Source organism: Heptranchias perlo, chromosome 17, assembly GCF_035084215.1.
Source record: "Heptranchias perlo isolate sHepPer1 chromosome 17, sHepPer1.hap1, whole genome shotgun sequence".
Lineage (NCBI taxonomy): Eukaryota > Metazoa > Chordata > Chondrichthyes > Hexanchiformes > Hexanchidae > Heptranchias > Heptranchias perlo.
The window spans coordinates 8502338-8529738 of record NC_090341.1 but is presented as its reverse complement, the minus strand read 5'-3'; the positions used below and the strand labels follow the sequence as shown (position 1 = coordinate 8529738).

The 27401-nt window shown below is 46.2% G+C and overlaps 1 pseudogene; it reads right to left on the bottom strand.

Annotated features, from left to right (window-relative positions):
* Nucleotides 1-9803: 9803 nt before the first annotated feature.
* On the bottom strand, nucleotides 9804-9977 carry LOC137334426 (U2 spliceosomal RNA; annotated as a pseudogene).
* Nucleotides 9978-27401: the final 17424 nt, after the last annotated feature.

The window sequence follows — 27401 nt, the reverse complement described above, 5'->3', positions numbered from 1 at the left end:
TAAGTAATTTCTAATGGGGCAGGAAAATCTCATTAAACTTTTTATACTGGACTCAGCTGACTAGAGGAGTTAAGTTCACTGGGAGCAAATGGGTAGAAGGACGTGAGGAGGCAAACATTTAACTGACTACTGCGTCATTAGCAACCCGGATATCACCATGGAGATGAGTGTCTTGCATTCATGGTGCATTCCCCAACCTAGAGGCAAATTAGTGTCACTTCGTCCTGAAAGCAATCGTACATCTCGAGACCTGACACGTGGTAAGTGTAGCATGCTTGGGAGGGACAGGTAAACCTATGGTGTCCAAAGCTCTCCACCACTGGGGGTTTTCCTTGCCTCATCCCTGGGTCTGTTGTAGACTAATTGATGGAGATTGATTGCTATGATTAGTCAACAAATCCATTATCATTGTATCAACGATTACCAGGATGGTAGACAGCAAACTAGATGGACCTGGGTCTTTTTTTGTCTAGCAATTACTATATTCCTACCAGCAAGGTGGGTGTGCGCTCCTATCTTTTGGCTGTCTCATACTCCAGATATATTATTGGCTTGTTTTTGCTGCTGAATCAAGCCCATTTATTCTGTGGGGTGGATTCTGTACCGGTGGTGGGGTGGGGGGGAGTATCTGAGCAGGGCTCGCGCGCCTGCTGTTGCTTAGAAGTCGCGAGTGTGACCTCAAAGCAAATGTTCATAGGATGACATAAAATGTACAGCATAGAAACAGGTCCATGCCAAGAAAAGAGTCCCAGCCTGCTCAATCTTTCCTGATAGGTAAAACCTCTCAGTTCCTGTAACATCCTAGTAAATCTTTTTTTGCACCTTCTCCAGTGCCTCTATATCCTTTTTATAATATGGAGACCAGAACTGTTCACATTACTCCAAGTGTGGTCGAACCAAGGTTCTATACAAGTTTAATATAACGTTTCTGCTTTTCAATTCTATCCCTCTAGAAGTGCTTGGTTTGCTTTTTTTTATGGCCTTATTAACCTGCGCTGCTACTTTTAGTGATTTGTGTATCTCAACAAGTTCATTAACGTCTTCCTGTATTTTGTCGCAGTTCTCCTCGGTATTAACTATACCCCCCAATTTGGTGTTGTCCGCAAATTTTGAAATTGCACACCCGATTCCCGAGTCCAAATCGTTTATGTAAATGGTGAACAGCAGTGGTCCCAGCACCGATCCTTGTGGAACACCACTTCGCATTTTTTGCCAATCTGAGTAACTACCTTTAACCCCTACTCTGTTTTCTGTTTTGTAGCCAGTTTGCTATCCATTCTGCTACTTGTTCCCTGACTCCACATGCTCTGACCTTAGTCATGAGTCTACAATACGGTACCTTATCGAAGGCCTTTTGAAAATCCAAACATATTACATCTACTGCATTATCCTTTCTGTTACTTCTTCAAAGAATTCAATAAGGTTGGTCAAGCATGACTTTCCCTTTTGAAATCCGTGCTGACTATTCTTTATTATATTTTCGGTTTCTAGATATTTCTCTATTACGTCTTTGAGTAAGGATTCCATTATCTTTCCTACCACTGACGTTAAGCTAATTGGTCTATAGTTGCCTGGACTGGTTCTATCTCCCTTTTTAAATAAAGGAATCACATTAGCTGTCCGTCAGTCCTCTGGCACTGTTCGCTTTTCTAATGAATTTTTATATAAATGTAATAGTGCCTCGGCTATCTCTCCCCTAACTTATTTTAATATGTGCGGGTGCAATCCATCCAGACCAGGGGTTTTATCGTCTCTAAGTTTGATTAGTTGATCAATTATCTTCCCCCCTTTCTATCTTAAATGTCTCTATATCTTTTTTGATCTCCTCTTCTAATGTCATGCCCAATCATAGAATCGTAGAATGGTTATGGCACAGAAGGAGGCCATTCGGCCCATCAAGCCTGCGCCGGCTCTCTGCAACAGCAATCCAGCTAGTTCCACTCCCCCGCTCTTTTCCCGTAGCTCTGCAAATTTTTCTCCTTCAGGTACCTATCTAATTCCTTTTCAAAAGCCGCAATTGACCCTGCTTCCACCACCCTTTCAGGCAGTGCGTTACAGATCCTAACCACTCACTGCGTAAAAAAGTTTTTCCTCATGTCGCCTTTGGTTCTTTTGCCAACGTCCTCTAGTTCGTGACCCTTCCGGCAGTGGGAACAGTTTTTCTTTATTTACTTTGTCTGGACCCTTCATGATTTTGAACTCCTCTATCAAATCTCCTCTCAACCTTCCCTGCTCCAAGGAGAACAGTCCCAGCTTTTCCAGTCTATCCACTTAACTGAAGTCCTTCATCCCTGAAACCATTCTAGTAAATCTTTTCTGCACCCTCTCTAAGGCCTTCCTAAAGTGCTGTGCTCAGAATTGGACACATTACTCCAGTTTGACCAAACCAGTGTTTTATAACGGGTCAACATGACTTCCTTGCCTTTGTACTCTATGCCTCTATTTATAAAGCCCAGGATCCCGTATACTTTCTTAACTGCTTTCTCAACCTGTCCTGCCACCTTCAACGACCTGCGTACATATACCCCCAGGTCTCTCTGTTCCTGCACCCCCTTTAGAGTTGTACCCTTTAGTTTAAACTGTCTCTCCTCGTTCTTCCTGCCAAAATCTATCACCTCACACTTCTCAGTGTTAAATTTCATTTGCCACATGTCCGGCCATTCCACCAACCTGTCTATGTCCTCCTGAAGTCTATCACTATCCTCCTCACTGTTGTCTACACTTCCAAGTTTTGTGTCATCTGCATATTTTGAAATTGTGCCCTGTGCACCCAAGCCAAAGTCATTAATATATATCAAGAAAAGCAGTGGTCCCAGCACCAACCCCTGGGGAACACCACTGTACACCTTCCTCCAGTATAAAAACAGCCGTTCACCACTACCCTCTGTTTCCTATTACTTAGCCAATTTCATATCCATGCTGCCACTGCCCCTTTTATTCTGTGGGCTTCAATTTTATTGACAAGCCTATTATGTGGCATTTTATCAAATGCCTTTTGGAAGCTCATATACACAAAATCAACCGTATTGTCCTCATCAATCCTCTCTGTTACCTCATCAAAAAACTCAATCAAGTTAGTCAAACACGATTTGCCTTTAACAAATCCCTGCTGGCTTTCCCTTATTAATCCACACTTGTCCAAGTGACTATTAATTTTGTCCCGGATTATTATTTCTAAAAGCTTCCCCACCACCGAGGTTAAACTGACTGGCCTGTAGTTGCTGGGTTTATCTTTACATCCTTTTTTGAACAAGGGTGCAACATTTGTAGTTCTCCAGACCTCTGGCACCACCCCTGTGTCTAAGGAGGATTGGAAGATTATGGCCAGCACTTCCACAATTTTCACCCTTACTTCCCTCAGCAACCTAGGATGCATCCCATCCAGACCGGGTGACTTATCTACTTTAAATACGGCCAGCCTTTTTAGTACCTCCTCTTTATCAATTTTTATCCCTTACAGTATCTCAACTACCTCCTCTTTTACTGTGGCTTTGGCAGCATCTTATTCCTTGGTAAAGACAGATGCAAAATACTCATTTAGTACCTCAGCCATGCCCTCTGCCTCCATGCATATATCCCCTTTTTGGCCCCTAATCGGCCCTACCCCTCCTCTTACTACTCGTTTACTATTTATATGCCTATAGAAGACGTTTGAATTCCCTTTTATGTCAGCTGCCAGTCTATTCTCATACTCTCTCTTTGCCCCTTTTATTTCCCTTTTTACTTCCCCTCTGAACTTTCTGCACTCAGCTTGGTTCTCACTTGTATTAACAAGCTGACATCTGTCATACACCCCTTTTTCTGCTTCATCTTACTCTCTATTTCTTTCATCATCCAGGGAGCTCTGGCTTTAGTTGCTCTACATTTCCCCCTCCAGGGAATGTACCTAGACTGTACCTGAACCATCCCTTCTTTAAAGGCCACCCATTGTTCAGTTGCAGTTTTGATTGCCAATCGTTGACTCCAATTTACCCGGGCCAGATCCATTCTCAACGCACTGAAATTGGCCCTTCTCCAATTAGGTATTTTTACTCTAGATTACTCTATGTCCTTTTCCATAGCTAATCTAAACCTTATGATACTATGATCACTATTCCCTAAATGTTCCCCCACTGACACTTGACCCACCTCATTCCCCAGAACCAGGTCCAGCAATGCCTCCTTCCTCGCTGGGCCGGAAACATACTGATCAAGAAAGTTCTCCTGAAAACACTTCAGAAATTCCTCCCCCTCTTTGCCCTTTACACTATTACTGTCCCAGTCTATATTAGGATAGTTGAAGTCCCCCATTATCACTGCTCTATGGTTCTTGCACCACTCTGTAATTTCCCTGCAAATTTGCTCCTCTATATCCTTCCCACTAGTTGGTGGCCTATAAAATACACCCAGTAGTGTAATGGTGCCTCAATTGTCACTTAACTCTAACCAAATAGATTCTGTCTTGATCCCTTAAGGACATCCTCTCTCTCCAGCACTGTAATATTCTCCTTAATCAATATTGCCACCCCCCCTCCTTTCTTTCCTTCCCTATCTTTCCTGAGCACCTTCTATCCAGGAATATTTAGAACCCAATCCTGCCCTTTTTTGAGCCAGGTCTCCGTTATCGCCACATCATCATATTCCCATGTGGCTATTTGCGCCTGCAGCTCACCAACCTTATTTACCACACTTCGTGCATTTACACACATGCACTGTAAGCCTATCTTAGACCTACTCGTATTCTCCCTTAGTCTGACCCCACTCAATACTGTACTATTTCTTACTCTGGTTACAATATGTTAGTCTCCCTGAAAAATACAGAGACAAAGCAATGATTTAATATTTCTGCCATTTTGCTGTCATTACCTGTGAGTTTATCGTGTGTATCCCTTAGTGGCCCTATCCCTATCCCGATTTTTCTTTTGTTATTTGTATATGCAGGAATTTTGCCCGCATGCAGTTAGTAGAAAGTGATGTCCATGACTTTGACAATCTAGCCAGGAGCTGACATCAGGGAAAGGCCCAATGGGAAGGCAATGGGAAAAAAATGGATTCTTGGTCTATAAGGGCAAGACTGGCAGCTCAGCCCAACCAAGGGCTGACCCAGATTTATTTTTTTAAATCACTCTCAGGAATGTGGCAGGGCCGGCATCCGTTGCCCACCCCTGACTGCCCTGAGGAGGTGATGGTGGGCCTTCTTCTTGAGCTACTAGCAGTTTCATACAGCTGAGTGGCTTGTTAGTCCACTTCAGAGGGCAGTTAGGAGTCAACCACGTTGGTGTGGAGGACTGGGGTCACATATCGGCCAGACCGGGGTATGGTCAGGAGATTTCCTCCACTACAGGACATCAGTTAAACAGTTGGATTTTACAACAGTCTGTCAGCTACATGGTCACTTTTACTGATAACATCTTCCTTAAAATGATTTCCAAACTTTTTCTTAAACTGGAGCTGCTGTCTACACTCAGTGGACAAAGGTACCTATCGAGGTCCTCTCCCAAACCTGTGAGATAAATGGGGTATTAGACCTGGGGGTTGCCAACCCTCCAGGATTGCCCTGGAATCTCTAGGAATTGAAGATCAATCTCCGGGACACTGCTGCGAGCAACACTAGAGAAAAATCATTGGGGCATTTTTTTTTTTCATTTTTCTTTGAACACTTTCACTTATTAGTTATAAAAATATTAGAGATGGGGGAAGAAAGGTGTTTGACTGAGAGTCAAGAATCGTCCAATCCGGTAACGAAGAGTCTGTTTGCTTTCCAATTGGCGGTGGGATGGCGGTGCGCCATGAAGATCGACGTATTGGCCGACCAATGGCGGGGGAGCGTGGTGGTGTTTGGGGGGGGGGATGGGCGGTGGGGAGAGGTGGTTGCGGTTGGAAGCAGGAGGTCACGTGATGAAACCTCCAGGATTACATCCAACCAGAGTTGGCAACTCTAACTAGACCCCTCACCCAGCATCCCACCACCTCATGACCCAGCACATCACCTTGCTCTTCTCTGAATTGCCAATTCCAACCCAAGTACTAGAAAAATCAACACAGGCCTCTCATTGTCACAAATTTCTCGAATTGTGCTACCCCACTGCCTGGGGGTCACTGCGATAATTCAAGGGTGTTACCCGGATAAGAGCAGCTAGGCATTTCTTCCCCGATGAATAAAAACAATTTTGTGTGTGTGTGTGTGTGTGCGAGTTTCATTTTTTTTACTATATATATATGGGATTTGAATCACACAGATACTCTTTCTTTAATGTTACAAGCACGCAGCTGGTCCTGACCACTGGCTGGGAGTTCTCCTATGTTGACCTGGCAGCCAGCGTGAGAATTCCGGCTTAAGCATTGCAGAAATGCTAGGCTCCGGCACTTGTGCTGTCTTGTCACAAGTGTTGATACAGAGGGAGCTTGGGGCTGCTGCCAAAAAAAAAAATGGCATGGTGGGAAGGCAGTGTTCTCTGTGAAATGGGTTGTAAATTATTTGGCTCCTGCTGCATCCCCTTTCATTCATTCACTCTTAACACAACTCAGGTTTGTGAAGGGAGAGACCGCAAGCCAAGGACTGACCAATCGTACTTCGCTTCCCGATTAGTGGCAACTTTATATTAACCTACTTGAGGCTGCAGCATGCCAAGCCCTGAGACTTTTATTGGCTTCTAAAGGTGGAATCAACCATCGGAGATTGTGAGCAGCCGGATGTTTATAGCCCTCGTATCGAATTCCTCTCTCCGCTATTTCTCATCGGCATTAACTCAAACGATTCTCTAGTTTTTCAGGCAAAGTTTTTGGACAGCTTGCCTGCTGTATTTTTTTTAATATTCATTCTGGGGATGTGGGCGTCGCTGGCAAGGCCGGCATTTATCGCCCGTCCCTAGTTGCCCCTTGAGAAGGTGGTGGAGGGCCGTCTTCTTGAACCGCTGCAGTCCGTGTGGTGAAGGTTCTCCCACCGTGCTGTTAGGTCAGGAGTTCCAGGATTATGACCCAACGACGATGAAGGAACGGTGATATATGTCCAAGTCGGGTTGGTGTGTGACTTGGAGGGGAACTTGGAGGTGGTGGTGTTCCCATGTACCTGCTGCTCTTGTCCTTCTAGTCGGCGGAGGCCGTGGGTTTGGGAGGTGCTGTCGAAGAAGCCTTGGCGAGTTGCTGCAGGTAGCAGGTGCCTGCCTCTACTGCAAACAATTGAAAAGATCTTGAGAAAGGCTGTGGATAGATTTTTATTGTAGACATTACAGATTTTACTTGATAATAATGGGATTTAGAAGAGAAGTATGACCAGCATTGTGCAGGATCTCTGTTAAGTGGCACTTTTGTCTTTGAGTTAGAAGGTTTTGGATTTGACTCTAGTGCATAATCTAGACTGACACCCCAGTGCAGTATTGAGGGGGTGAAACATTGTTAGAGTTGCTGTCCCTCAGACAGGGCATTAACCCAAGGCCTCATTTGCCTGTTCAGGTGGATGTTAAGGATCCCATGGCTCTATGACAAGATCAAGAAGGTATCATGGAAAATATTTCTCCCTCCAAAACAGACTATCTAGTCATTCATTGTATTGCTTTGTGGAATTTTGCTTCGCACAAAATGGCCGTATGTTTACCTACATAATAAGAGTCATTGCACTTCAAGACTAGTTCAGTGTATATGAATCCTTTTGAGATGTTTCTGTGAGATGTGATAAGGCACTATATAGATGGAAATCTTTCTTTTTATTAAGCTGTTTTGGGTCCATTTGACCTGACCTGAAATTAGACCAGTTCGAGATATGAGATCACTTTGATTGTAATCGCTCTGAGCTACTTAATAATATACACTAACTGGTGCCCCTTGGCATTGCTCGTGGGTAGTCTGGAACAGAGAATGTTTGATGTTTAGCCACTAAGACGCAATTGTGTTTTAAACCTAGAGTCCCCTTTTGATCCCATTGCTCAAGTGGCCCACAGGCACATCTTGAGGTCAATTAGAGGCTTGTTGCCATTGGAAAGTTTCTCTAGGTTGCCGGCTTTGGGGAGGGGGGGGCGGGGGGGGGGGGTGCAGGTTATCTGAAGATAAGATAAACTGGTAGGAAATCATGGCTTTCTTCCTCTTTTAAACGAATGTCCGATTGTGATTTGTTGGCGTTGAAATTGTGGCCTTTGAAGTGTGATAAATGCGCTAAATACAAGGCCTTTATATATAGACAAACATGGCAGTGCTCCTTCTAACCAAAGAAGTAAGCTCTGGGCCTCTCGCACTGCTGGCTGTGGTAGATTTGGGGGAGGGTTGGAGGTCGAACACCAGTTATTCAGTTGAGGCAAGATGACGCAGAAGATTAAAAATGTGTTGTAGTCCAGCAGTGAAGATGAAACAGCGAAGCCCACGTCCCATGAACGAATTTTTAAAAAAGGATTGAGAGAGGTCACTCGAAAGAGTGGGAGGAGGCTCGTGTGGACACCGGCATAGATCATTTCAGCCAGTTGGCCAGTCTCTGCGCTGTTGATTTTATGCAATTCTATGTAACTGTCGAGGTAGACATCTGGAATGGGAATTCCGTAACGGAAACAGCTGCCTGTAAGGATGTGGTTGCAGGTCCTGGCCACTAGGTGTCGCTGTGGAGCCAGTTTCTGATCTCTCTCCCAACTCTGTCACCATCTTGGCGAAAAAACAACTTGTATACATCACCTGACCATGGGCACTTTACCAATAATTGTTAGAAATATGTATTTCTCTCCGTCTTCCTCTACCCACCTCCGCCCGCCCCCCCCACCCACATAGCCACATTGGTCTCTGAGCGTGGAAGTTTGACTTATAGGGAGAGGTTGGATAGGCTGAGACTTTTTTCCCTGGAGAGTAGGAGGTTAAGGGGTGATCTTATAGAAGTCTATAAAATAATGAGGGGCATAGATGAGGTAGATAGTCAAAATCTTTTCCCAAAGGTAGGAGAGTCTATAACGAGGGGACATAGATTTAAGGTGAGAGGGGAGAGATACAAAAGGGTCCAGAGGGGCAATTTTTTCACTCAAAGGGTGGTGAGTGTCTGGAACGAGCTGCCAGAGGCAGTAGTAGAGGCGGGTACAATTTTGTCTTTTAAAAAGCATTTGGACAGTTACATGGGTAAGATGGGTATAGAGGGATATGGGCCAAGTGCAGGCAATTGGGACTAGCTTAGTGGTATAAACTGGGCGACATGGACATGTTGGGCCGAAGGGCCTGTTTCCATGTTGTAAACTCCTATGATTCTATGATTCTATAAGAACCATGATTTAGAAAGAACAGAGCCCACGGCAGCCAGTGGTGGTGTAAAATGAGCCTCCAGAAGAGCTCTCAAGATATAGCTAGCATACAGAATCCCTCCCACCATCCCATCCCATTCTGCTTCCTGCTCCATACCTCGGTACAAAAATCCACAGCTTTCTCACCGCCCCCCTCCCCCCCCAACTACAGCTACCTTACGGTACTTGTGGTGTCGGCCAAACCTACCACAAGGACTATTGGGGGAGTGTCGACAGCTAGGATGCTCCATGTGATTGACGCACAGTGACGTTCAAAGCCAAAGGATTAACAGTTGCACTGTGACCAGGGCAGAGTTGTCAAATGAACAGTTGGTTTCCAGAAAATATATGTAACAGCTGTCAATCAATGGCTCGGTGGACAAACGCACTGCCCTGCCTCGTGTACTGAGTCGCGCAGACCGAAAAGTTCCCAGGTGCCGTCCCCATTTTGTGGTGAGTTGGCTGATCTCAGCGGGGACAACTCTTTTTTTTAAGTGCAATACATCAACTTTATTCTTAGTAATCATACATACATACATGCTGGAAAAATCTGTTTTTCATTTTGACTATCTCCTCACAGGGAGCTGCACCGTTCCCAGAGACACTGCAATACTGGGTCGATGCGTGGAGTGGACGGAGCAAGCCCCTATTCCATCTCCCTGTTCCAAAAATCAATCTAATATATGCTCCCCAGATAGGGGACGTATCAGATATTAAACTGATGATAACAGATTTTTTTTGTTTCAAAAATATACTTTATTCATAAAATTTGTAAAGATACATATAGCGTAATTGCAGATCACATTTCAAACATAAACAATACAGGTCATACATACATTTGCAAGATACATACAGTACCGTTAAAATATGATTCAAACAATGCAGTTACACATTGTACATGATTACAGTTCATGACCCACTATTGATTACAGATACATTACAGGTACATTACATTCATTTGTCATTTTACATGCTGCCCGAGGGGAGTTTTCCCTGATTCTAGCCCCTCGGTATACAATGGCAGGAGGGCCCTAAACTTTCGCCTTCCCCCGTAGAGCCTTTGCGGCGGCCGCTCAGTTTTAGTGCGTCCCTCAGCACGTAGTCCTGGACCTTGGAATGTGCCAGTTTGCAACATTCAGTCGAGGACAGCTCTTTGCACTGGAAGACCAGCAAGTTTCGGGCAGACCAAGGGTGGGGACAGCCCTTGGAGCGCTATAATTTGGCCTCAGTGCCCCGAGACGAAAGGTGAGGGGAGAAGAAATCTGTCGTCTTCCTACTCTGTCGTCTTCCTACTCCATGATCTTACTAAAAAATGAATGCTAGTCGAGGACAGAGTTGGCCTCGAATGTGAAGCTGCATGGTAGAATAGCCTACCAGCCATGTCACTGACTAGCTTAGCACGTGAAGAAGGCTGAGGTACTTAGCTGCCTTTGCTCACTCGGGCCATCGGGGGAATCCAGTGAACATTTTACGTGAATCATGGCTTGGTATTTAAATATCCTGCATGGATCAGGATTTCTGTCCAATGGGAGTAACCAGGAAGTGGCTTGTTCCATTGGAATTTTATGCTTGCATCCAAGTTTTGTTTATCTGGAATAAACTCTTTCAAGTTGGGTGCATGGTTAGTTCTGGCCAATGTTATAACTAGTACTCTGAAGTTAGATGTACTAAGTTATTTAGTACTGGTCGCCACACTACAGGAAGGATGTGATCGCTTTGGAGAGGGTGCAGAGGAGATTCACCAGGATGTTACCAGGGCTGGAGCGCTTCAGCTATGAAGAGAGACTGGGAAGATTGGGTTTGTTTTCCTTGGAGCAGAGGAGGCTGAGGGGGGACATGATTGAGGTGTACAAAATTATGAGGGGCACAGATATGATGCATACTAAGGAGCTTTTTCCCTTCGTTGAGGGTTCTATAACAAGGGGACATAGATTCAAGGTAAAAGGCGGGAGGTTTAGAGGGGATTTGAGAAAGAACTTTTTCACCCAGAGGGTGGTTGGAGTCTGGAACTCACTGCCTGAAAGGGTTGTGGAGGCAGGAACCCTCACAACATTCAAGAAGCATTTGGATGAGCACTTGAAATGCCATAGCATACAAGGCTACGGACCAAATGCTGGAATATGGGATTAGATTAGACAGGGCTGATGGCCGGCGCGGACACGATGGGCCGAAGGGCCTCTATCCGTGCCGTATAACTCTATGACTCTATGTTCAACTTGCCAACCATTGCAGTATCATCGCGACCTTCTCAAGCAATATCTGTTTAAAATACTCTTCTTTTCCATTTTTGTTTTTAGTGCTCCCTCTTCCTTGTTGTGGGTTCGAGCCCCAAACCAGGATTTGAACGCGTAATTTAAGCCGGTGTCCCTGCGGAGTACTGAGGGAGTGCTGCGTTCTCACTTTTTGGGCAAAGTACTAAACCGAGGCCCCGTCTTCCATTACCACTGGTTCAGGTGGGCGTTAAAGACCCCACGGCACTCTTCCAAGCAGAACAGGGAGTTCACTCGGTCTCCCGGCCAACATTCCCCCCCCTCAACCAACACCACCAAACCAGACCAGCTGGTTACTTAACTCGTTACTGCTCGTGGGATCTTGCTGCATGCAAAATGGCTGCAGTGTTTTGCCTACGTAACAACGGTCACTGCGCTTAAAAGCAATTCATTGTCTGTGAGGCACTTTGAGACGTGATAGATGCAAGTCTGTCTCTCGTTCGGCATCCCAGCACTCCATGGCAGTTACGGACTTCCTTTTTTGAAACAGAGAGTTTCCTAAGAAGGTCCCTGATCTCCGCTAGGACAGCAGTATGGAACTTGATCTCAGCGCCCACGGGAGAGCGAAGGTGGTCCTGATTGCGTGGAGTGACCTCCCCACCACCCCCCCCCCTCTGGCCTCTTGTAAAGTGGTTACCCATGGAGTTCGAGCAAGGACAGGGTGGAGGAGGGGCTGGAGTGTGGCGCTAACGCCCGCCCTCCCATGCCAATCTGCCTGTACCTCACTGCCAGGGCTCACTCGCGGAAAAATGGCCTCTCGGGCGAGGATGGGCTTGCAGGTACCCATGTGGGCCGCACTCTAGAAAGAGTCAGTATCTGCAAGAGAGGAAGCGGGGAAGAGAAAAGCACAAAATGGTGTCTGAGTTTCCCGCCATTTCAGAAAATGCACAGAAGATTTAGAAACCTGCAACCCGGAGCAACGAAAGCGAAAATCTGGCCTCCCCCCACCAAAACACACACACACACACGCCAAATTGTACTACCGCAGTTTATAAATAAAACGCAGGGCTCAAGCTGTGGGCCGTAAAGTAAGTCTGTGGCTTAATCACTCAGACCGGGCGCAGCAACTGCACAAATGTTAGAAATAATTCAGATCTCTCTGCTGCAGCTGTGAGAGGGGACGCATTGTTTACATGTGAGGTAAGGTCGTGTGTAGTGGGAGGCCTGCAGCACGAGGGGGAATGGAAGGGCTGCACTCTAGTCTATTCGGGATCAGTGCTGACTCAGTAGTATTTCTGTTTTTTTAAAAACCCGCTTGTACCTTCTTGATTGAAGCCCTTTGACCCCCCCCCCCAGGGCGGCTGACTGACTCTGTGACATCTGTATCTGTGCAGATGTGGCAGGGGTCGGCGGTGCAACATTATAGCCTTGATTCTAAGCCCCGCACCCCCAATTAGCAGAGCCCCATAACTCCCGCCCTGTTATGTCAGCCCAGCATATCGTGCTGTACGACATTAAGAATAACGTCTGTCCGCTGGATAACACCTTTGTTAATAAGGTGGATGCAGGTAGCTTCACATCTTCACTATTAATACAGCCCAGCACATTTTCAACCCACGTGTGTTATTCCAACCCCCCCCCCCCCCAGCTATTCGTCTGCGAAGGTTATCACTGTCTGAACCATCCTCTCCTCGCCTCATTCCAACGCGTTGCATTTTTTTGTATGCATCATCTTGTCTGTTTTTTTTCCCTTCTCCGACACAGAACCAGTGAGGTTAATTGTACCACCTTTAGCACCACCCCAGTACTGATCCGCTGATCGTAACTAAGACCTTCCTAGTCTCTGCGCTCCTCCAATCCTGGCCTCTTGCGCAACCCCAATTTTAATCGCTCCACCATTGGCGGCCGTGCCTTCAGCTGCCCGGGCCCTAAGCTCTGGCATTCCCTCCCTAAAACTCTCCGCCCCTCTCTCCTCCTTTAAGACACTCCTTAAATCCTACCTTTTTGACCAAGCTTTGACCTGTCCTAATATCCCCTTCTGCGGCTCATTGTCAAATTTTGTTTGATAATCGCTCCTGTGAAGCGCCTTGGGATGTTTTGCTATGTTAAAGGTGCTATATAAATGCAAATTGTTGTTGTAATAGTTCCATGCTGGGTTGTGTCCTTTGCTCAATTAGTTGTCGGAGGAGTGTCTTACTTTTTCAGTACAGCATACTCTCTTCTGGTCAGTCTGAACTGTTTTAAATTTGGCCATAACCTATTACCTGTTGCATGATGTGAATTGTGGCCTCTTGCTTATGGGGTTGTGCCGGTCATTTCTGACACAACTGTTGTCTTCTTTCACACTTATTCCTATGGATACAGGGCTCAGGCTTTGCAACGATAACAGTAACTTTGTGCATCTGCCCAGCGGTAGTAGCGCCGTGAACTCTGACCTGTGACCTGTGTGCTGGGCTCAGCTTGCCCCCTCTCTTAGCCACCTCTCCCAACTCCTGCTGAATGTCCAGTTTCCCCTGGGAAGTTTCACTACCCCAGTGAAAGTTGTTCTATTTACACTTTTATCTCAGCGCTATGCCTTGGGTGTGCGGTCGACTCGTGGCTTAAGGTCTCGGGCCTATTAGCATTTGCCCGATGTTGGCGGCACAGTCAGGGGAAGAGCCTGACAAGAATACTTGAAGTTGCAGATTCTGTTGCTGAAGCTCAAACTGAAAATGACAGTATTGGGAAGTCCGTACATTTTCCTAAAGAGAGTGTAGGAGGGATGTTGAATGATGTAACTCCCCCTTCCAACCATCTGTTACTCTCTGTATGACAGTGTTTTATCACAAATGTGATACTGCTAGCCTCTCTGATAAGGCGTATCTATTCATAAGGGGGAATTGGCAGTGGAAAGATATCAGCACTAAACAAAATTCTTAGCCTCCCTCAAAGAGATAAGAGAAGAGATGACTTTCAGGCCTGAAAGAAAGACTTGCAGATGGGCATTGACTTATCCCACCCCTCAGGAACATCGCAAAGTGCTTCAGACGTAATGAAGTACGGTAACTGTTGCAATGCCCAACAGGTGCACAGCCATTTTTGCACAAGACATGATTCAATAAAACAGCCGTGACTGGATCTTTTTTCCACCGGAGCAATAAAGGCTTCAAGGAGCTATGATTATCTTTAAAACAATTCTATTTGGGTGGACAGGTTATTTGTTCTAAATAAGGAAGAGAGGACCAGGGCACATCAGTACGAAATACAAAAATATAGAGTTAGGTCAGACGCCAGGAGGGACTTCTTTTCGCAAAAGGTCATCGACCTCTGGAACAGATTGCCAGAACATGTGGTGAGTATCGTTTCAGTCCAGGTACAGACCTCCAACAAGGAGCTCCTGCAAGTGGGAGACATCTCAAGTTATAGAAGGGAGGTGGGGCCAGAAGTCACTCTTGTTATCGGTCACTGCAGTCTCCTGGACCGTGGTTGACTCCCTTTGGAGATTGGATAGGAATTCCCTGGAGTTCGTCCCTAAATTGACCAAAGGCTTTTTAAAAAAAATCTATGTGGTTTTTACCTCTTCCAGGAGATTGTGTGACTGGGGGATGGGGGGGTGAGTTAATGGTTTGTACAGGCCGTTCTACGTCTGGAAGCGACAAGCACAATGGGCCAGTTGGTCTTTCCCTGTACTTTCTTGCATATTTTGTATCATATCTCACCAGCTCTGGCGCCAATGCTGGTGTGGCCATCCTCTAGGACTTTGGGCCTGGTACCTAAAGTCCAGTATAAAATGAGGAAATGTACATCAGTAACCCCTGGAAGTCTTTGACTGAGGACATCGGCTGCAATGGACATAGGACAAAGATAGAAACAAACTAACTCACAGTTAAATGATCAAAAAAGAACTCAGTATCTCACCCTTCTCAAAAGGAGACTTATGGCCATCATAAATTTAATTGTTTCATCAGAAATTCCATCTTGGCCATCAGGAGGTTTCCTGATTGGATGGCCAACTGATAGATGCCACTCAGGAGACACCATAATTGACTGACTTACCCAGAACCAATGTCTCTCAGAAAACCCCATAACAGACCTACCCTATTGGTTGTAACTCTTATATTTTTTAACAGCATAGTGATTTTGAAGTATCTCTGGCTCGTTGAGACTTTGATATTGTGATGAACTCCAGGTAACCTGTTGTGTCAGCTTGGCTCAGTTGGTAACACTTGTACCCTGTACTAGAAGGTCATGAGTTCAATTCCTCAATCCAGGACTACCTCTCTCCTCCTTTAAGACGCTCCTTAAAACCTACCTCTTTGACCAAGCTTTTGTTCACCTGTCCTAATATCTCCTATTGTGGCTTGGTGTCAAATTTTGTTTGATAACGTTCCTGTGACGCACCTTGGGACGTTTAACTATGTTAAAGGCGCATATCAAAGCAAGTTGTTGTTGTTGTTGTTGTTGTGGTGTAGTGCGCTGTCACATTGTCAGAGGTGCCATAAACAAAGGCTCTGTCTGCCTGCTGCATTGTCTCAGATGAATGGGAAAGAACCAGTAGTATTCGAAGAACAGGGAATTCTGTCAGTGTCCTGGGCCAAGATGTCCTTCAAATAAGACTACTAAAAAAAAACTGGTCATTCTTCTCATTGCTGTTGGTGCAATTTTACGGTGCACAAAATGGCTGCCGCATTTGCTTGTGTGACAACAGTCACGTTGTAAGTGTAACATCTTGAGATGTCTCTGCGAGATGTGATAAGTCGCTGTATCAATACAAGCCATATATAATTTGCTGTATGTATCCTAGTGTTGCCAACTCTGGTTGGACATATTCCTGGAGGTTTCATCACATGGCCAGCAACCGCCCCAGCGACCGTCCCACCCTCGCACTCCCGCCACTCCTGTCACCCGACACGTTCATCCTCGTGATGCACTGCCTTCCCACAGCCAATCGGAAAGCAAATAGACTCTTCATTACGCGATTGGATGATTCTTGACTGTCTTTTCTTCCCATCTCCAATATTTTTATAACGAATAAGCAGTGTTCAAAGAAAAATAAAAAAAAGCACAACTTTTTTAAACTCCACTTTGGCGTTTTCTCCCGGGATTTTTATTTCTCGCTGCAGTGTCCTGGAGATTAGTCTTTAATTCCTGGAGACTCCAGGGAAATCCTGGAGGGTTGGCAACCCCTTTGGCTGCCTACTTTTTTTATTCGTTCATGGGATGTGGGTGTCGCTGGCGAGACCAGCATCTATTGCCCATCCCTAATTGCCCTTGAGAAGGTGGTGGTGAGCCGCCTTCTTGAACTGCTGCAGTCTGTGTGGTGACGGTTCTCCCACTGTGCTGTTAGGAAGGGAGTTCCAGGATTTTGACCCAGCGACGATGAAGAAACGGCGATATATTTCCAAGTCGGGATGGTGTGTGACTTGGAGGGGAACGTGCAGGTGGTGTTGTTCCCATGTGCCTGCTGCCCTAGTCCTTCTAGGTGGTAGAGGTCGCGAGTTTGGGAGGTGCTGTCAAAGAAGCCTTGACGAGTTGCTGCAGTGCATCTCGTGGATGGTACACACTTCAGCCACGGTGCTCCGGTGTTGAAGGGAGTGAATGTTTAGGGTGGTGGATGGGATGCCAATCAAGCGGGCTGCTTTGTCCTGGATGGTGTCGAGCTTCTTGAGTGTTGTTGGAGCTGCGCTCATCCAGGCAAGTGGAGAGTATTCCATCACACTCCTGACTTGTGCCTTGTAGATGGTGGAAAGGCTTTGGGGAGTCAGGAGGTCAGTCACTCGCTGCAGAATACCCAGCCTCTGACCTGCTCTTGTAGCCACAGTATTTATGTGGCTGAGGCCTATTCGCAAAGTCTGACTAACCTGTTTAGGAGATGGAGCAAGGTGGCCATCTACAGGCCCAGGTTGGTCGTGGTCCGTTGGGGGGTTGAGGGTGGGGGGATGATTGCCTCTCTTACGCGGTCTTGCCCGCGCCTGGGTGGCATTGGAGAGAGAGCGCGCATTGCCCATTGGTACACTTGAGGCTTTCCGCAACGGGTGGACACCGTAGGGAGGGATTGGAGGGCACCGTAGGCATTGGGAATAAAACCATCATTTAATTTTGATAAGTTTCCTTTTGTTTTTATGGTTTAGTTATTTATTAGTTGTGTCTCATCTAAGAAAGGGCAACCCAGTGTCTCCTTATTGGTTATTTTAGAAAAAAGGGCAAACCAAACCTTGGTAACATGTTTTATTTTTTGTTATTTGTGTGTCTCTAACCAGCAGGAGGAGGCTGCAGAAAGGCCAGCAGAGCCATCAACTTCAGGAGGCGACTGAGAACCTCACAGTAATATTCTACCTCATTGGCTGGGCAGCCGCTGTCTAGCAAGCCATGAAGATTGCAACAGGAAAAAAAACAAAAAAAAAAATGTTTTTTAAAATTTTTTTTGTTTTATTTTTTTTTAATTATAAATCTCCTTCTGCCACAACTGTGCCACTGCCATGTCGGACAGCAACCTCAGAAAAACCGCCAAAAAAAAAGCCTTTACCACGTGCCAACATGGTCGCTCGTGGGAAAGGATCTCAGTGGGTTCATATAATTGAGAAAATGAATAAGCATCAGTTTACAGCTTCTGTAACGTGGGCACAGGGGTTATTTTTTTCTTTAAGAAAGTATGTGTTTAAAATGGTTACTGGACAACCTTCGTTAGCTGTGTTGACAGGTGTCATTGGGATGACTTACATTTCTTTGATTGTTTCGGAATTTATTGTGCGAGAAGAATTCGAATTTCAGCTAAGAAGAACTCAGCTTTGTCAGTCCCCAGCGCTTCCTTTTTTTTAACTGACTGGGAAGTCTTGAAAGATGAAGGGGGAGGAGGGAGAAACAAGCTACATTTAGCTCCGAAAACCCCCCACTTGAATAATCTGGACCAAATTTGACATCAGTAGATTCGAGCTTAGACACAATCCAACAAATGGGCCTCAATTTGAATCTTCAGAAAGGTTCTTGACTCCAGCTGAACTTTTCCACTTTCCCCATTCCCCACATCTTGTGGGAGGTGAACGCCTGGGCTAGCTACTGTCTGTAAGGAGCTCCAATCCAGACGTTGCCGCAGGTTCCTTAATGTTTGCGGCAAACTGCGGCAAAAAGCATTCGATTTCTCACCAAATCCAAGCAGAGCGAAGGCTGCCCTGGCCTTGTGGCAGAGGGGGTGGGAAGTCAGGTTTTATTCTCCTCTTTCCTCCCTCCCCACTCCCCAAGTCTCATCCCATTTTCAATCTGTCACCGCCCCTCACAATACGCCAAGCTCAGCTGAGAAGTGGAGTCATTCCCCGAGGCTTGTGACAAATCGCCAGTGCGAACCATCTCTCCGTTGGCACGGCTCCGTTCAAACTCCGATGTGAGTGAAGCCACATTTAATGGCGGACCTTCACGACAGCCTCAGCTGCAGGCCTCGCCCTCGCAGATTCCTCCGGTCAACCATGAACTCCATCAAGGCGATTTATATCTCAGAGAGTTTATAAGAAGATCCCTTTTGGTTCTTCATGTTTAGATTTACTCTCGATCTCTCCCTCGACTTTCCCTGGCACCCCACTCCCCCAAAAAAAGTCTTTCAAAAACCTCATCCGTTCAAGAAAATAGCAGCTCTGTGACTAAGGCCTCGGTTTTACCCCCCGACGGGTGGGAGATGGCTGTTGTGGGGGCAGGGAGGTGAAATTATCGGGATCGAGCAACCCGACCCCGTTCCTGGCCAGCGTAATATTTACAGCGGCCGATTCAGTCCCTGAATGAGGCTCCCGCTGAAAGCAGGCCGGGGCCTACTTAACATGCAAAAAGCCGCGGCCCGAAGAAGTCACGGGCACCGCGACTTATTTTTAACCTCACCCCATGGGGGAGTCCCGTGCTGTCTAATGGTCAGCAGGGCAGGAAGAGCCAACTGGCCAGCAAAGGCCCGGGTAAATTTTAAAGCTCCTGGTGGGCCAGGCAGTTCATCTGGTCCGGCTGTCGGGCGGGAGTCTGCAGTGATTTATTTCAATGAAGCCCCGCCGTTAAGATGGGCAGGGCCTCCACGCCCCCGTCCTTGCCTGGTCCCCCGCAACCTCCCCCCCCTACCCCGTTAACATGGGGGCCTAAGTGTTACAAAGTCCCAGTTGTGGAATTATTTAGCCTGAGCTGATGATAACGAGAGATCTTGTCTCCCGGACACACCGAGCAAATGGAGCTCCCCCCCACAACTGAAAATTAATCTGCCTTAACTATTTCGCTGGCGTACCAAATTCTTTCAGTGGGGCATCAACATAAGCAACAAACCTCCTTTAAAAACAAGTCACAATTCTGGCATTTGTGTTCACCCAAAAGAATTGAACTCGGGATGAACCTGAGCAGAAACAGGGGTAAGGAGTCAGACTGCCAACAGATGAAAGCCACATTCAGAGCCAACCTCACCACTCGGCGAGGTGGGGGTGGGGGTGTGCCCTGAGGAGATCTGTATTGGCCCCCTCACGCCACCCTGGCTGAGATCAGCTAACTCAGTAACAGACCAGAGGGTCACACCCGTGGCCTTCCTGGTCCGTGTGGCTCAGGGACAGACCGGGCGTCAAACTCACCTGAGGTGCACACTACGTCTCTAGTACCTAACGTGCACGGTCTACGTGAATCCCGATTATGAGTGAAACAGGATCGCAGCTGGCAGCACGATGGCAATGTGCCTAGTCTCTGGCAAAAAAATAAAGTTGCCCACTTTTCACCCAAGCCGTACCTGTATCGGTGCCATGGCGACTGGTTCTGTAACTGCGGAGAGAGGGGCAGGGGGTGGGGAGTGGAAGCATGGAGAAAGAAAACTCTGAGTAACATATTTGTGCTAGGTAGAGAAAATAGAGGGGAGAATATCTGATCGTACAGGAAGAGGTTAAATTGTAATGTTAAACCAGAGAGAGCACCTCTTTGAAATTTTTACATAAGCAGCAAAGTTGCTGGAAATGATACCTGTCAAACTAGCTGAGAGATTGTTGGGCTGTAACTCGGTAAATGCATTGTTTATGTATTTCAGCGCTTTCGAATAATCTTTTTCAAAAAAGAGACTAACTTGCCCCCTTCCCCGAGTGCCTTTGCTTTGGGAAGGGCGCTCTTGTGTATTTTTTTTTTGTTTGTATCACTGGCACGTGTGACGATGTGTTTCGCGGAATGCCTGTGCTTGATCCAAACTACGGCCGATCTGTCTCTGGGCTGGTAAATTCCGTTGGCGTTGAGCTTCAGTTTCAAACAAAAAAAAAACCCCCAAACTCTCCCCGGTGAGCCTTCTCGATTAGTTACGGGTGACAAGTTGCCGGGATTCACGTTGCCGAAAAAGAAAACAGCTTGATTTTTGCTTTGTTTGATTTTCTTCAGGCTTAAAAGTAAGGCAACCCCCCGTTGAAGAAGGAAAAAAAAAATCTCTGGCACACTGGGCTGAAAGAGACCCCCGACCCCCGACCCCCTCCCACTCCCACCCACTTTGCAGTGAAGAGAGGGAGCAACGTCTTGCACTGTGTTGGGGGGGGAGGGGGTGGCCATTTTTGTTGCCGTGACAACAAGACCCATTTGCTACTATAATGGGAGCTGTATTGGCACGATAATGTTTTGTGACCGTCACCCGTCACTAGTGTGAGATGGCTTTGCCGAATTGCCATATTTTGCCTCTCAATGGCAACCAACAGATTGCCATCAACCACTCAATTGAGGCAATAGGCAAGAACTGGGGATCCACGATCTCGGTGTGGCTAGGCCTGTATTTGGAATATTTTACTCACTGGGGACTCCAGTAGCCTCGTGCCCACTGCTAATTCCCATCATATAGCAGACTGTTTAAGCTTACATGTTTTAAAATAAGGTTTGTCATTTTATGTGCGAGCGTGCCTGTGCTTGAGTGTGGGGTACCTTGCTAAGAAGTAGCTAGTGACTAGGCCTCTTTTTTTTTTATATATTATAGCCACACAAATTAGCTACTGTATACTATCACAGGTTCAGCAATCCTAGATAAGTACTAGAAATGTATGGGAAACCAAAGATTGGGGTTGAAATGAGGAGTAGTCGGTAGATGTTTCATTACATTGTGTATATAAATGGTCAACTTAGCGTGGGCTTTCAGAGGTTTCGATACCACAGCTTACTGCAGTTTACCACTGGGGCCTCCAGACATAAAGGACTAGCATTCAGCAGAGGGAAGAGGGTATTAAACTATTTTAAACCCACTCTTACATTGCGCAATATTGTGCCCTGTTTAAGAGGGGGGGGGGGTCCCTCAACCACAGCAGAACCTCAGTTTATAAATGGCGAGCAATCCGCTGGCTTGCTTTTATTACAATAGGGGGTGTGGGGAATCAAAAAAAAAGCCATTTCAATTCCTTGCTTAGAGAGGGAAGATCACCATCAGGAGGCCATTTGTAGAGAAAATATAATAAGCAGTTGAAAGAATTGTGATCAACTTTGGCATTCCTTTCATTGATTTTTCTTGCGCGAGGGCTGAATGCTGATGGCATCATCAGGGGGCTGTCTTGGCGTCACCGAAGCTGAAGGGCATAAGGAAATCGAATTAAAACAGACGAGGTTGAGGCATCCTGCGTTTAATAAGGGCATTCATTTTGTATTTTTTTTTTTATTGAGAGACCTCAATGACGGGTTAAGGCCCAGGGTGCAGGACAATACCAAGGTTGAAAAGAATAGGAGAGACAATGAGATAAGGTCGCGGTTTAATTTAGTGCCCTCACGCTGTCAGAATACGCCAGCCCCTCTTGGTGATGTCATCAGGATGCGCCACTGAAACAATAACGGGCAACAAAGCAAAACAAAAAAATTCAACAGAAAAAGGTTGAGAAAGCCCTCCGGGTTTATTCGAATTCTCCGCGAGGAGCTTCGATTTTCAAAAATGGAGTCCTGATGGGGAAGGGAGGCCCTCTTTAGGCACCTCCATGAAGCTTGTGCCTTTCTAACCGTCACTCAGTTGACAGACTGCAGCAAGCTAGAAGTAAGACATTGCGGAAGGATTCAACGCTTTTATCAATTTTATGTACGTTGGACGCGGGGAAGTGGAAAGAAAGGGGCTGATTCCCCGACTAGATGCCCCTGATGAGGTAGTGCCGCTCGCAAGGGGGTCAGCGGTGGGGAAGACCCGGGCCCGCGACCTTTGATACTCTACCCCTCCCTCGCCGGCAGCACCTGATCGGGGAAACCAGCCCCCCCCCCCCCCCCGCCCCCCGGTAGGCCACAAGGTTTGGATTGCAAGCAGTATTTAGAGACCGTGAAAAGATAGTTTTCTTCTTTCTATTTTTTTTTTGTCAGAGAGCATTTTTTTTTCAGGTAACTCAACCAATTCAGGAACATCAAACTCGTGATAACTGTGTTTTTTTTTTCTTGGCCAGGTTTTACATACATCACTTGTGCACTTTTTTTTTTGTTTGTTTTTTTTTTGATAGTTGAACTGATTTTGGCCACAATCCACAACTACCTCAGAGTGTGTATTTCAAAAGTGCAGCATCTGAGATAAAAGGAACAAGAAAGCAAGGCACACAAACGAAACTGTACTGTATATCAATATATATATCTCAATTGTCATGGACTTCAGGGTCCCTCTCAGTCCATATAGTTGCTCTTTATGTTTATTTTTTTTTCTCTCACAAAATGATGATTCAGGTCCTGTCGGACTGCAGTCTCTTATCCAATGCTTGATATTGGCTGTTGAACCTCCTCCAAATAAGACAACCACAAATCATATCTCGAGAGACTGCAGTAATATCATTGCAATCTCTAGCGTGGCGGTCAGTGATATATAAAATTCAACGACAGTTCGACGCCTCAGACAATGGTTGATGCCAATGCAAGAGCCTGAAACTCATTGCTTTAGCATCAACCATTGGAACAGGAGGAGGCCATTCAGCCCCTCGAGCCTGTTCCACCATTCATTTAGATCATGGCTGATCCGTACCTCAACTCCATTTACCCTCCTCGGTTCTGTAACCCTTAATTCCCTTGCCGAATAAAAACCTATCGGCCCGCACTGCCAAACTGTCCTGTAACCTCACCTCTCATCTTTACCCCCAACACAGAGATACACACACACACGTTTAGGATTATGTTAGGAGTGGTTTCTCAAGGCAGTGATCGAATCTCAGGGTTCAGATGGTGGTTATAAACTGCGCTAGCTTGGTTGTCCCAGCTTATGGTGTCATCTGAGTTACTGCCCTTATCTCCACTGCCAGATATCCATTAGACTGTTTTGCCACTGACAATGCTGGATAACCCGGCTACATTAAACCTCACTCACCATAAACCGTTACTTGAACTTTAACCAGGGGAAACGAAACTCATAAGTGAAGATTAGGTTCAGTTGAAGAGTTGGGCAATGGGGGAAGGGAAGTGCCGTGTCAGGAAGTAAAGTTACCCCTGGGACTGGCAAGAGTCAGGTACTGCCAGCCTCAATCCATTGCTCGTCACGTGTTCCAGAATTGGAAGGGGACAAATGGTGAGATTTGGACTCCTCACCTAGCCCTGTGCTGCCAATATATTAAGAATGGACTACTACATTTCAAAGCCACTTGGCTACCTCATTCAGATAGCAACTGTCTGCTCCCATCTCCCTGTCATTTGAAAAAAAACGATCGGGAAATGTAATCATTCTAATGCGAGGAGATCAGACAGTCGCAGTGATAACCTGTGATTCTCGTAGTACCAGGTTGCTGCAGTGTGTTACATTTCATTGCTGGATTTAGCACTGGTCTCCATAGCTGCAAATAACCAGGCTTGCCCAGTACACAGCCAAGATGCCAACCCCTCTCCCTTTATACTCCCCAGAAAAAAAACTCACTGCACATATCAAGCCAAGTGATTAGCAAGACAGGAAGCTAGTGAGCATCGTACGCACTGTGGGTGGCAGAGAATGCTACAGGAAAATTCAGTGTCCTGAGGAATAGGAGTAAGGTGGGCATTAGGACCCCGCGGATAGTCGCCTCACGGGAAAAAGGACATAGTCCATTAGCAGCCATTGTTAGTGACTGGAGCAGCGACTGTGTGCGTTTGGTTGCCATTCCCCACTATCTGTAAGGGCAGTGCCTCATCTCAAAGTTCCTAGCACCCCAGACTCTTAATGTAGACTAATCCCATGCATTTGCCTGGAACGAACAAGTACTGATTCGGGAGGACAGAGTTAGTGCAACTTGGGTGACACCAGCTAGAAGAATATTTTACAACTTGAAGATAACGTTGGTTTGTGTCATCGTTAGAGCCTAGATCTTCTCTCCAGCACCCTGGTCACATTCTGTTCTGCCTTGTTGGGTCCTTGTTGCGATGTTCACACAGCAGGGGCTGACTCCAGCTAACATAGGGAAGCCCGAAAACCAGAGGGGAAGGTTGTTACTTTGAAAAGTTGTTGCGGTCTTAGGGGCTGATTCTTGAATTATCCAGTGGGGCTGTGCGATGTAGTGAAAGGGAAAGTTGACGGGCAGTGAGGAGAGAGATGTCCCATTGATGCCTCACCAACCTCCCACTTGAAATCAGGTGTTTCTAAGGCAAGTGTCTTGAAGTTCCTGGTCAGTATGGCTTGAAATGAGGTGAGGAAATGGGATATTTCCGTTACCCATTTGCTCTGTGACTATCAGGTGAAGGTAGAGCAGGTAGCTGATTGAATAGGGTTGGGGTTGAGGTCAGGTTGCCAACTCTCCAGGATTGACCTGGAGTCTCCAGTAATTAAAGATTAATCTCCCGGACACTGCTGTGAGCAACTCCAGGAGAAAAAAAATCATAGGGGCATTAAAAAAAATGGTGTGTTTTTTTTTTCCATTTTCCTTTGAACACTTTTGTTTATTAGTTAGAAAAATATTGGAGATGGAAAAATAGCTATTTGACCGGGAGGGGCAGTTGGGGGCATGAGGTCATGTGATGAAACCTCCAGGGATACGTCCAACCAGAGTTGGCAACCCTAGGTTGAGGTGAATTATTATGGCAGTGTAGGGGGAGCTTTATTCTGCATCTAAACCATGCTATACATTCCCCTAGGGAGTAGCTGATGACAGGACTAGGTGCAAACTGCGGGAAATGCTCCCTTCTCTGGCCCTCGCTCTGACCTCTCCCTTGACTTGTTAAACACGGATCTCGTTGTTCTTCCCACTTCCTGCACTCAGTCAGCAGCATCCACTATCTTGGCACAGGATAATTCGGCAATGAGTATTACCGGACTATTTGACTGCTGTGGCCATCACACACCAAACCCAATCCTATCCTCACCCCCTGACACAATACTCTTTCCAGCAGAGACCGTTGGATAGCAGATCTGGAGCAGGAACCCTCACTGGGTCCAGCGAGCTCGGGGCACTGAAACCAAACGTGGCTTCATCCCAGCCTGGATCAGCTAATTCAACACAGACCAGAGACCCTCGTGGTTTATGTGACTAGATACCACACCTGGCAGTGCATTTAACAACCAAGCCAGTACGAGGGACTCCTTTCAATGCAATTCATGGGCAAAACCGTTGACCAAAGAAAACCTTGAAATATAGCACTGCCACATAAGGCACACAGATAGCAGCGGCTATGTGGATTTAATTTAAGGCTCGCTCACTTGTGCTCTAAGACAGATGTTAATGGGGTTCTCCGCGCTCTGGACAAGTCATCATCCCCCCCAATCAATGCCTTTCTTGACCAAAAAAAAAACCAAGCCGCTCCTCCCCTCTCCCACTCAGTCATACAATCTCCCTTTTTTCTTTAGTTAAAACTACACAAGACCAGCACTCCAGGCTTTTTTGGCCCGCTTCTAATGTCAGTGGAGTGTGAAAGCTTTTAGTCAAAGCCAGGGAATGCTTCGCGGCAGGAACTAAACAAAAAACCACATCTAAATTACGCCCACGGTGAACCAGGGAGAAATAAAACACACCATCAACCTCATCCATTTTTTTTTTAAAATATCAGGAAATAAGTACATTACATGGTTCTTACTGATCCTCACTCACATGTACCTACCTCAAGAATACAAAGGTGGAATGTGCCCACTCACAACTGGTGCCACTTCTATACCCTTACACCTTAAGAGGTCCCTAGACTGTACTGTGGAATGTGGAATTGAGTATGGGTCCCATCCCACTATCTATATATATATATCTATATATATACACTGCTCTGAAAATTCATTGGTACCATTATGGCGCATTGTTTCTTCAGTTGTGATCTTTCTATTGACCTTGTTGGGAGGCTGACCTGATAGACTCTCAAATTGTATTGTTTCTATCTCATCATTCCCTATCAATCAGGCCATAGAGATGTGTGATGATTTTCACCCTCCCCCCCCCCCACAAAAGAAACCCCAAATTGGGCCACATTACACAGACCTGATGAAGACAGTAACACGTTAGCAAACTAACCAAATGAGAAATGTAGATTTTAGAATGAGAAGAAATCTTGAGAATATACTTGGGGTTTTTTTGGGGGGGACAGTCAGCCCTCCCCCTGGTCTTCCATAAGAACTGGAACTTTTGTTCTGGGTTTTGATACCAGGTGCAATGATGCCTCTTATTTCAAACAGACTGTGCTGCTACACCTCTGGGTTGACACACAACAACCCTGTCAGGCTCGCTTTTTGACAAGGAGCCATTTACACTGGTCATGTACTCAGACTCATTTATTCTCTGACCTTTTGACCTCCAGTAGTACAAATGCCCTGGCCATCTAGCAGTAATCTTTTGCACTGAGCAAAGATCTTTAAACCTGCGGTGCAGGCCTCGCCAGTCATCTGCGTTTATCTAGTGGATTCGCCGTCCGTAGATTACCAGCGCATCGGGATTCTGGCAACGTGGCCTGGGCCCAGCCAATAGCCAGACTGACTTGCTCCCTGACTTTCCTATACCCCTTCCAGTGGAGCTCTTTGCCTCTGCTTCACTTTCATTTCCTGTCCAATGACAACCCAAGCTGAAAGCAGGACCTTGACACATGAGGTTCATGGGGAGTACCCATTGTTTATCACTGTGTAACACAGGCTATTAATTCTTCC